Here is an 11,854-nt window from a genome sequence, read left to right on the forward strand (position 1 = left end):
AACCTGACCGGTCGCTAAAACAAAAAAGCGTCCGAGAGACTGAGAGGAAACGAGGCGGAGAACCGAGAGAGGGGAAACTAAAAAAATATAAATCTTCAAAAAGAAATACTAAAAAGAAATTGTGGGGACCAACCATGTTTGTTGTTATTCTAATTGTACGTAAAAATTTGTGGTTGTGAAAATTTCTGATTCTTGTCTCATGTCGTCCGTCCGTCGACCTGCATTATGAGATGAGTTTGTCGCTGTATTGGCTAACTGAATGGTAGCTTCTGGTTGTGAAATCTGTAAATGCCATGGTTTAAGCATGCCGATTTTTTATACAAATGCTCTATTTATAATAAAGGAATGTTTCACAAGTGTGTAGCATGGTTGGATCTCTGTTTCAGGTTAAAGCAAGTATGAAAAGAGAAAAGAAAACTCCTCTGATCCTCTTTACTGTTAGAGCTCATCAGTCTGTGATGTTCAACATATTCCAGGAGTTATTTAGTGATGAAATTTATTGTTTTGGTGAACCTACTTTCTCTCAACCTGCCTCGTGTACTTCTACTGCAGTTAGTGATTTACTACATTTCCCAGAATGCCTTTCAATAACATCCAGAAAAGGGGCGTGAACTTGTTCCCATTCAGTTGTGGGTTTTTAGATGTAGGTTTAGAGAGAGATAGGGTTAGTGATACTAAAAGCAAGAGAGCTTTTCCAGTCTAGAAAAAGTGAGTCTCCACCTTACTGAAACTCCAACCTGTCTCTCTGCTGCAGTGCATTCTGGTCTCTCTCCTGCTCCTGTGGTGGAGAAACTGGTCTCTCTCCTCTTCTACGATGGATTTCTCCCTGTATGATTGTTGAACGTCTCTCGGTGCAAAATGACGGCTCTAGAAAGAAGCCCTCGCTCTTTGATTCTGAGGGACTGACACCAAAACCTGACGTTTACCGCTGATGTTTTACATCCTGAAACATTTTCTCATATCAAACTCCATTGTAGCTGCTGGAAATCTACGAGTCTACGATTGGCCGGTTATCCACCAAGAAGAAAAACACAACTAACTACTAAATGGAGCCAGGAATGAAAAGTACATCACCAACAGCTGATTTTAACAGAGTTTCAGTGTTTTATGGTGGATTTTTTCTTTAATAAGAAAGGTGAATTTTCACTGCAGGTGGAAGAGGAAGAGATGGGGGAGGGGGGTGTGATTCAGGGTGAGAGGAAGGTCAGGCAGAGCGAAGACGTGGCGTGTTTCTTGAAGAGATGAGCTTTCAGGTTTCAACAGATGGGAACACAATTCTTCAAGAAATACATAATACTTTACTTCGCTTTAAATAGTGGCAGTTGGTGTCCGCAGGAAGACACGATACAAGAGGATAACATCGTAACATTTGTCTTAAATAACAGTGTTAATCCATTGTTTTTCAGCACTGCACCATCCCACCTAGAAGAGCAACGTTCTGATTTAATATCAGTGTGCAACACCGAAGTTTCGAGTGCAGGCCAAGCAAAACAATATCATAACCCAGCACAGTGTGTAACTCGTTACAGGCTGAAGAAAAAAAAAAAGAAACAGTCAAGCTAATCAATAAAGGCACTGGAACAGGAGAGGCTGGATCAATAAAAGCTGCGAGTGAGAACTCCTCATGCATGTAATGAATATTTCTGCATCTCCTGGCAGCAGAGAGGAGACAGGCAGCAGTTTGACCGATGAAGCTTCTGGGTTTGTTTCCCTCGTCGGCCGTTTCATTTCTCACGCATGTAACCGACTGAAAGAAAAGGATCGTCTCCACGGAAAAATAAATACAGAACATGAAACAGCAAATCTAAATTTCATACATTCACACTGTTAGTTTTCAACTTGCTCTGATATTGATATAGATACTGTCCTTGGGCTGAACTATTTAAAAGAGATTTCCTGTGGTTTGCTGGAGATCCCACAGCAGTTTTTAGGTAAGAGTTGGTAATTCCTGACTGTACTCACTCGGTCCATGTTCTGTTAAGGCTGCGTTCACACACGTTTTTTGGGTGGAAAAAGCGCTGTCTGGAACGCTTTTTGTGAGGAGAAATAAAAAGCAGATCACAATAACATCACCTGATGTTAGCTGAGCAGCTGCTAGCTCGCTAACCAGCTGGTTAGCACTTCTAGCTAAAACAGTGTTGTGCAACAAGCAGAGGCTTGCCAGATATTTCCAACACACGTCCAGTCTGATCCACACTGTCTCTTTATGACCGGTGTTGCAGAAATTCACTCACTATGACCAATTTCTCCACCGGCACTTTCTCCATCTTTGTTGTTGTTGTGGGAAAATGTTTAAAAAAATATCTAATTACTTACAGCATGCATTGCACAATTATTGAACTTTACTGAAAGGATAAACCCCTTGAGATGAATCATCTCATTTTCAAGAGGGCCCTTGAAACCAAATACAACAAAAAGAAAATTACACATAAACACACATAAAGACAAAGGCTCTCACCCCACACCACCTGCACCAGGATGTATACTGTACCAAGAACAGATAACGGGCTAAATGACAGCAAGGAAAATACAACAAAAAAACGATTATATACAACATATAACAACTGCAATAAAGTGATGAACTTACACAAACAGCAGAAGCACACAAGAAGAAATGCATGTTGGAAAGCAGTGTTGGGGGTAGCGCGCTACAAAAGTAATGCGTTACAGGTAATATATTACTTTTAGCAGTAAGGAAGTAATATAATGCGTTACTAATAGGATTTTGGTAATATTATTACAGTTACTATGTCAAGTAACACGTTACCACCCGAAACACACCGCGCGCCGGACCGCCACCGCCACCGCCAGACAGTCAAACCAAACCAGGAAGAAAACAGACGGCGGTGTCGTACTTCTGCGGTTATTTTGGTGAAAGTAACGCAAAAGTAGTGTAATAAGTAACGAGCTACTCTACACAGACAGTAATATTGTAAAGTAACTTATTAATTTCAAATGAAAGTAACTAGTAATATGTAATATATTACATTTTGAAAGTAACTTGCCCAACACTGTTGGAAAGTGATTGGTGGAAATGTAAACTAGATGCAAATGAAGGAAATGGACTGTAACTCTAAATGACTCCGCTGTTCTCCTTTAACTGCCTTTTTTCAAGCTAGACTTGTGAATGTGAACGCATGAATCCACCACAGACAGTCTGGTTCCCGCTCTTTACATGTCAGCCGGCGCCGGCGTGGCGGTGAGCGTTGATGAATATTGACGGAGCGATCCCACGGCGACCCATTAACTTCTGTCCTACTTCTCCGTATTTCACAGGCGTGCGATAATGCGGGAGGCGGCGGCGTTTTCCAGCATCGAGACCGCACAGCGAGTCTGCTGGGTCCGCACGCCGCTCCTCGGCTCGATGAATAGAACATTTTGTTTTTCTTCCATTCCAGATTTACTTGATTTGTGACCGACTTGCAGCAGCCAAGTGTTCTCCGTGGAGTTTCTTCAGCTGCACAAGTGCCATACCGGGCTTACTGCTGCGGTTATGGTGCAGCATCAGTACCTGCACTATCAGTACCATATGGTCCTATATTACAGCACTAATGCTGTGCTCACACTATTCTGCTTTTTTCAAACTGCCAACAGTTTATCTTTTTTTTTTATTATTAAATTGTAAGGGAAAGAGCAGATCTGGAAAAAGCACTTTTTTTTTTTTTTTTTTGGCCAAGCACAGCGTTTTTTTTTAAAGTTGAGAACAGTTCAACTTTTCACAGGAGACCACACGGCGTTGACCTCATTTCCTGGGAGCTGACCAATCACAACAAAGAGGAGGCGGGATTTTCACAGTCGGCCGCTGACAGCTTCGTACGACAACACCGAGAATTAAAATGGAGAAGGAAGCTGTAGAAACGTTGGTAAGTAGCTGCTGCTCTGACCATACACAGTCAGTTTGGAGCTCACTGGCTGGATTGAGAGTTTTCCCTTACAAAAAAGTCATTTCCCATTTTCACCTGTGAATTGTCTTTTTGCATGTGAAATTAAGTTTTCACATGTGAAACAAATATTGTCATATATTGTGATGGCAGGTGAAAATGTGGAAAAAGATTTTCACATCTAAAGTGAAGACTGTCACGTGAGAATACAGCGTGAAAACCTTTTTTCACAGTTGAAAGCCAACGTGTCCAAAAAGCACATGAATTTGAAAGCTTTGAATCCATGTGAGTTTTCACATGTGGCTTTACTGCTTGTTCACACTGTGAGCGACTCGGTTGATGTTTCACTCTTTATTTATTTATTCTGACCTCTGACCGGTGGCCAGAGGCTCCGATCACATATATGTAGTCGACTTCATACATTTCAGTATATTCCAACAGTGATTTTGTGTCATAACTTTACATTGTTCTGATGAGCTAACATAGTTAGCTATCAAGCGCTACTTAGGCAGCATTAATTGTAAATAAACAGAAGCCGTGGCAGCGAGCCTGTTTGAAAAGTGCGTGTTGCGTGGCTCACTTTTCATTATAAGCATAAAATATGGTTGAGGCAGCACTTCTACACAAAGCTGGAATAGTGTGAACACTGCTGAAGTTCGGGGGTTTCCTTCCCACCAGGACCGCCCATGGTTAAAGTCTCTGCTCTCGTGGTTCTGTCAGATTCTTTGGATAAAAAACAGCCACTTATTTGTGTAACACGGTGCTTTATGCAGTGGATAAAACACGGCAGCATCCTCCTGGCATGTCAGAATAGACCGGGTGCAGCAGGGAGGTGTGGAGGGCAGGACGGTCTTCACCTGCCGTATCTGTCCAGAAAGCTTCAAAGGAGGTTTGTTTCCTTTTGCTGCATCCGGCCACATGATGCGTCTGTCCAGTGAAACGTAACTAACGGTGCGGCAGCGACCTCTCCGACGCCACGGCTCGTGCCTTGACACGGAAATTACAGATGTACTTCAGAGGGAAGCGGAAAAAATAAAAATAAAGCTGATATGTTCATTTATGTGTTTTCTGGCCCTTGAAACCTGTTAAACCGCATCGCAGCGTGTCGCACATACATGGACGCCGAAGAGAAAATAAGCTTCTTTTCTTTCTTTTCTATTCCTGAAAAACTTCATTTCTGCAGATGTGTACTTTCTGTCTGACAGCTGTGATATGAGTCTGACCCCGACCAGGAACAACGAGGCCGTTATTCCTCTCACGGCTCCCGTCCGGCTCCTCCACGTCAGCGATGCCCAGCAGCAAACGCAAAAGACAGCAGTTCAAACACGCCGACTCCTCTCTCCATGTCCCTCTCCCCCACCTGTAGTAAGCCAATCTCACACAGGCTGGGGAATCTTGCACCATAAGCTTAATTGGCTCTTTGACAGACACACTGTAGGTTTTTCCCCATTACTAAGCACTCCAGCCTCCATAGGCGGCTCCTGAGCCAATTACTCACTGAAAGTTTACATTGTTGTAACGAAGCTGCATGTCATTCCAGAGAGGAGGGAGATCTGACTGACTGGAGATCAATTAAAATGTCTCTTTGCAGTGCAGACTTTTAAAAACATGAATCAAAACCTTTTGGGTTTATGTTGAAACGGCACAGTGTTGAGAACAGTCATGTTTTATTGAATTAACATTAATTAGAAGCTGAACAGAAGCTTGATAGTGTGACAGAGGGAGGGAGGGATCAGAGCCGGTGTTAGATGTGGAACTCAAATCCTGATTGGCCGACTTTCTGCCCCTTCAATCAAATTAACATCAAATTATAAGGGATGGCATCCGTAATCAGCTGTGCGTTAAAAGTATGCGACCGGCTTCTTTCAGTTAACTTTCACTGTGTTTATTTTGCAGAAAGTGAAACTCTCCGCTTGTCCTTTGTTGGTTCAAACAAAGCTCCAATTAAAGCTCAGACTGCTCTAACTCTGCTAATCCAGCCCCTGGAAACATAATACTATCACTATCGATTCCCATTCTGGTATCTTTTCAGAGAAACCTCCCTGTCTTAACGTTACCGTCCCGCCACACTGTCGTTAGCTTTCTTTTTTTTTCTTTTTTTTTACCTCTTGTCGACCCTGATTGATTCTGACACACAATGAAAGTTTATTTTTTGCCCTTCGAGGCGCTATTCCCAGGTATTGATCTGCGGCAGGCGCTGGCCACAGTTCTGTGGATCGCAGCTCTTTCATGTCTGAGCCTGGTATTGGGGGGGGGGGTGAGAGGGAGGAGCGGGGTGGGGTGGGGTGGGGTGGGGCGGGGGGGTCAGGTCGGGTAAAAAGGGGCTGCAGCTTCTCTTTGAGTCGCCAAAGGATCAATTGGCTTCAGGCTTGTGGAGTCCCAGGTGGCCCCTCTGCTGCAGCGTGACAGATCGTGTGCCACTCGGCCAGAAAAGGTTGCCCATCTAGCACTTTACTGCTCACCCAAAACGACCCCGCAGCTGTGTGTGTGTGTGTGTGTGTGTGTGTAGTGTATATCAGAGAGAGAGAGAGCGTGCATGTGTGTTTGTAGTAGGGTTCAAGCAACATTTGTTTTGAATAATACCCTTTTTTTTTTCTTTTTTTTTTTTTATCAAAGCTGCCAATAGCCATTACTTTGTGCAAATATTCTATATCTTTACATTTTGAGATGTTCATGACCTAAAACCTCCCAAAAATCACAAGTGTTCAGTGTTTCCCTCAGAACTTTAATCTTGGCAGAGTGGAAATATCTAAAACCATGTTCAGACCAATAAGACACTAAAACTCTCCATTGAAACCCATTCTGAGTATTTATTTTAGGTGTGCTGGCAGCTCCCTGAGGAAGGATCATGACATCAGTGACACAATTTGAAAAATGGAAGCTCAGTTTTGAAAGGTTGAAACTTAGTTTTGAATCTGTAGGAATTAATTTGTACTCAGTTTGTACAAGAAAAGAAAAAAATATTTTATTAAACTTCTACTGTAAGATTTTAAGGAACATGAGATTTTTGCCAGATGAGAATAAGAATTCCATTGTTTGGTACAATTAAATCTTATTGGAAATTCAATTGCTTTAATCACTGGCATAGCGGTTTATTGTCTTCAGATGGCTAAAGAGAACTTTACCACTGGGATCTGTGCAACAAGTCCTCCATCCCATACAACCACAGAGGTCGTTTGTTCCTACCCTCTAATACGACCCACAGGAGCATTTCCAACGTCATCTCACAAAAATACGTGAAATGAAAACAACTTGGGTTATGGTTATGGTTAGGCAACTAAAACAACTTGGTTAAGGTTAGGAAAATGGTTTGGTCAGGGTTCAATTTGGAAACGCTGGGAATCGAACCCCGGTCGCCGAAATCGAAGGTGAACGTATACGCCCGTCCGTCATCCCCGACCACAGTGCCCTGACTTTCCACCGTGTTATTTCAATGTTGAGAGAGAAACATGACGTCACGTGGCGTGGACGCAGACCAACGTAGCACATTGTCGTTATTTACACGACCGCTAGAGGTCGCTTAACTTTAAAACATAACTATAGGCCGTAATAAGCTGCTTGTACAAACGACCTATGGGGTCGTTTTTTGGGGGAGGACAGGCTCGTTCTGTGGGATGAACTCGACTCCGGCTCACAAAAATAACCGTCTCCACAGAACTCGATGTGAAATGTGAACGTAACTTAAGACTCACATGTCAAGCGTCTCTCCTCAGGACGCACGGCCGCATCATCCCGTCGGCCTCTGCCGTCTTGAAAGTGCGAGCCTCGCAATTGCGGCCATTTTCACCCATCACACTCTATGGAATGGCTCCAGTTGCACTGATGGGTTGAAAGCAAAGTTAAATGGAAACGTCCCATTCTCTCTTCCAGACGGACGACAAGATGATTCTTCAAAACAACATTGCAAGTGTTAAAAAGTGTAGGGCATCGCATTTGTCTGCAAAAAGTCTGTTTTTCAAGAAGAAAGAAAAGAATGCTCCTTTTCCCATTGAAACCCATGTCATCTTATGTAAGGTGATGAAATATACAGTACAGTGGGGTTTTAACAGGTTTCAAAGGTCCAAACTTCAATGCAGAAATGGAAACTCTGCAGTCAGGTAAGGAACTCTGCAGTTTGATCCGGAGCTGCAGTAAACATTTATACATCCATTATGCGGCAAACCTAATTTTCAGCAACTAACAAATAATTCAAATTGCCTTCATTAATCCAAGTTTTTCTCTTCTTCTCCTCTCACTCTCCGCCTGGACATTACGCACCGTCTAATGAACCTGAACAGTGAACTTCAAAGAGATTTCTGCTAAAAAAGTGAATCCCAAAGAGCTAAATATGCTGAGTTGTACATTTTACACTCATGATTTATGACCTAAGCCGACAAGTCTGTGGAAAAAATAGAATTTTTACCTGAACCCAAAATGCCATCTGTGATAAAACTGCAGGATAGCTATATGTAAAGCAGGGAGTGATCTTTACACTGTCAGGTCTGCAGCAGTCTGTCTGCGAACGAACAGCCGCCCCGCCCACGTTAGAGAGAAAGGACACTTGTGCCTGAAGTGACAGCTCGCCTATTTATGCTTCACCACCAAGTGTCACAACCAGTTCACCAAACCACTGTCACATTTCACTAGTTTTTTGTATTTTTAAACACATTATGCTCGTCATTTTCCGAGCATAATGCCCTCGCATTTGGAGGAGGCGTTCCCTCGCCGTCTGCAATTTGTTTTGCAAATTGTTGCCCTCGGAACATATTCATATTCAGATAAGTCTGCTCACAGATCATTTGCATTGATTGTTTTGTAATAATGACATGTAAATCAGAAGAACGAGTGGCATGTGAAATCTGTTGTTCGGATTTCATATTCCTCCGTGTCAAGGTTTAGAGTCGCAGGCTGGAAAACGCTTCCAACCAGAAACAGAGAAAAGACGCAGCAAGAAACTGAGTTGGTGCTTTTAAAAATGCATATATACAGTAACGTTATAGAAACAGTATGTAACATTAACATGCAGCCATTGCAAAGATCTAATTTCATGCATTTTCCTGCATCTATCGTCCATTAGTACTGCAGACAACTGTTTCTTTAACGTTACACAGTAGAACCACATCATCTGTTCCTGTCTGCCAGGTGAAGAGAGCAGAAGCTGACTTTCCAAACCTCGGGAGTTCTGCTTCTACTGTCTGTGAGGGAAAATCCTCCCATCAGTGATGCACGACACTTCCTGGTTTTGCCCACACAGGAAGTGAGGAATCAGAACCGGAAAATGTAGGTTTTATCAGCATCTTTTAAACAAAAAGAAAATGACGAGGTATCAAGTTAAAGGAAGACATTTCCACTCTTTTTGGGAAAACTTCAGATCTCTTGCCTCTCATCCCTTTGGTATAAAGCATCACAGACGGATTTACTGACACAGGATTTCTGGGTATTGAAGTCTTCACAATTCAGTTACCTCTCGCTGCAGTTTGGGGCCGTCAGGGTGCAACAAATAAAAAAGCTACAGTAGTGACGGGAAATTAGTACATGCACTTATATTCCCTGATTCATCGAACAGCAACATGTAAGTCTGAATGGGATTTCCTCCTTCATTTGGCCAGACTGGTTCATATGAAGTGTGAGAGGAGAAAACAGCTAACACTGAATGTTCCAGACAGACACTGGTGAAGAAGACTATATGGTGACACTTTATATGAATTGTTGGTTATAAGACATTATAAGTCATCATGCGAGCATCACAAGCTCAGTATATTACATCATAACTGCATCAGGCAATGTCCTAATATAGTATAATGCATAATGAATGTGGTATAAGCAGGTAATGAGGCTGTTATAAGTGATGTATTTACATATTTCGTGTTTATAAAGGCAAGACACTGTTATGATATAAATATGATGTGGATACGATGAGTCATAATGTCTTAAAACAAACAATTCAAGTAAAGCGTTTCCAAAGATAAACATGGGCAGAGAACACACAAACACACACACACACACACACAGACAAACACACTCATGCTGGCATATGCCTACACACACACACACAATCAGGCTGGCACACACACACACACACACACACACACCACTCATAACCAGCAGCCTGCTACTTCATCATCTCTCTGCTGAGCGGAGGCTATAATTAGCCGGCGGCTCCCGGGGCGCTGCAGGCAGGCTGACCCGTCCCGGACGCTCTGAATTAATGATCCACACGCTGTCTTGTCACGCACCCAAAGCATTATTTACTGTTAGCTTATCCTCCGTTTGGCTACAGAGGAAAGTGCATTTTTCTTCATTAAGGCGCCCCTCCAAGGCAGCGGGCGGATTCACAAATATGCCCCGAGGAATCTGAAAGATAAAAACCGCCTCAGCTACCAAGGATGCCTCGAGTGCTAATAGCTGTGTGCTTTTCTTTGTTGTTTTTTTTCCTCCTCACAGTCTTGGCAGCTGTGTGCTGACATCATTATCAGGACGTCGCTGCAGATGCTGTTTCCTGGAGGATGATGTGGTGTGAAGTGGATTTCAGCAGGAGCCGCCTCACTGCAGCTCTCTGACCTGCAGGTCTTAATGGTTGAAATGGTCAGACACCGGTACTGTGATAAGGATTAAGCACTTAAAGGCATACTCAGTAGGATTTTGCTGGTTGTGGCTTGTAAACACAATTTTCAAAGTTGACCCCTCCTCCCTCGCTCAACAAGACAAGAAGCCACGCCCCCCTGAGCACGGCTGCCAGAACGGGACAAAACGCGAGTACAGCGAGCTGCTTATATTAGAGCTCAACAAGCGTCATGTCGCGTCTCCATGCTCCACAAAGCGCATTGACTTTTGAATGGATACACTAGAAAACAATCAATTCAACTTTATTTCAATGAGGGAGAACGCGTGTGTCAGCCATCGAGAATTGAACCTCAGCGATTTTTCCGCTTGGAAGCAGCCATCAGACACAACGCGAGCAGTGGAGCATCTTTCAGTGCTGGTAAAGGAGTCATTCCTTCAATGGCTGACGGCTGATGGCTGTAGCGGAGCGGGGCCGTTAGCTAGCTAGAGTAAAGCATAATATCAAGATTCCATATGTATGTTTATGGATTATATTTGAGTCTCTATAAACAATGTGACACAAATCAAGAAGTTGCTTTGTTGTTTGTCCCCAAAACACCTGATGAAACGCCACAAGTGGCGCAGAGCAAAGTGTTCACGCTCTGTCTGCAGGTTTGATCGGCTGCAATGGTTTCCTCATCAAAGGTTGTCTCTTTCTCCCATTAAGAAATGAGAAACTCTTCTGTGATACGATCTCAAAAGATACACTTAACCTTTTCTGAAGACAGTCAAAGACAGAAGAGAAGGGAGAAAAATGTAACGACATATGTGACAGAGATCAAGATCCGGATTTGAGCCTGTGGGATCAGGAGCGCACGGCTCACGCCTCAACCCGCTGAAACACACTCAACCTTTCAGTTCTGACCTTGAGACAGTCACTGATTAAGATAACCTTCCCATATTTTCACATTATTGATTTAGATACTGGGGGAATCCAGCCAAGGTTTTCTCCAAGTCTTTTTGAGATCCTGCAGATAAACTGTGAAGGTAATTTGTTCCTCTGAGGTCGAAGTCTTGTCTTCACCTTGTTGAGTCTGAGCGCTGAGAAGAGGAGTAGATTGTCACCGGCAGGGTGCGATCTGCCGGGTGGGGGGGTGGGGGGGTGGGGGGGTGGGGGGGGGGGGGGGGGGGTGGTGGGGGGGGGGATTTCCCTACCTCTGCTTTTCATTTCCCTCCTCTAATCATTACATTTTATCGCCTGTGTCAGAGCCTCCTGTTGTGAAGACAAAAGTGAAACTTAAAATTCCACAATTTGCTCGACAATAACTCGTCTTCTGCTGCCCTACAGACTTTAGATAATGTTATTACCTTGTGGTATTTAAGTAACGTTAGTGGAATTAGGTCATTTAACTGATAACTGCATCACAATGCTTCCATGCATTGAATTAAAC

This window comes from Centroberyx gerrardi, chromosome 4 (assembly GCF_048128805.1).
Source record: "Centroberyx gerrardi isolate f3 chromosome 4, fCenGer3.hap1.cur.20231027, whole genome shotgun sequence".
NCBI lineage: Eukaryota > Metazoa > Chordata > Actinopteri > Beryciformes > Berycidae > Centroberyx > Centroberyx gerrardi.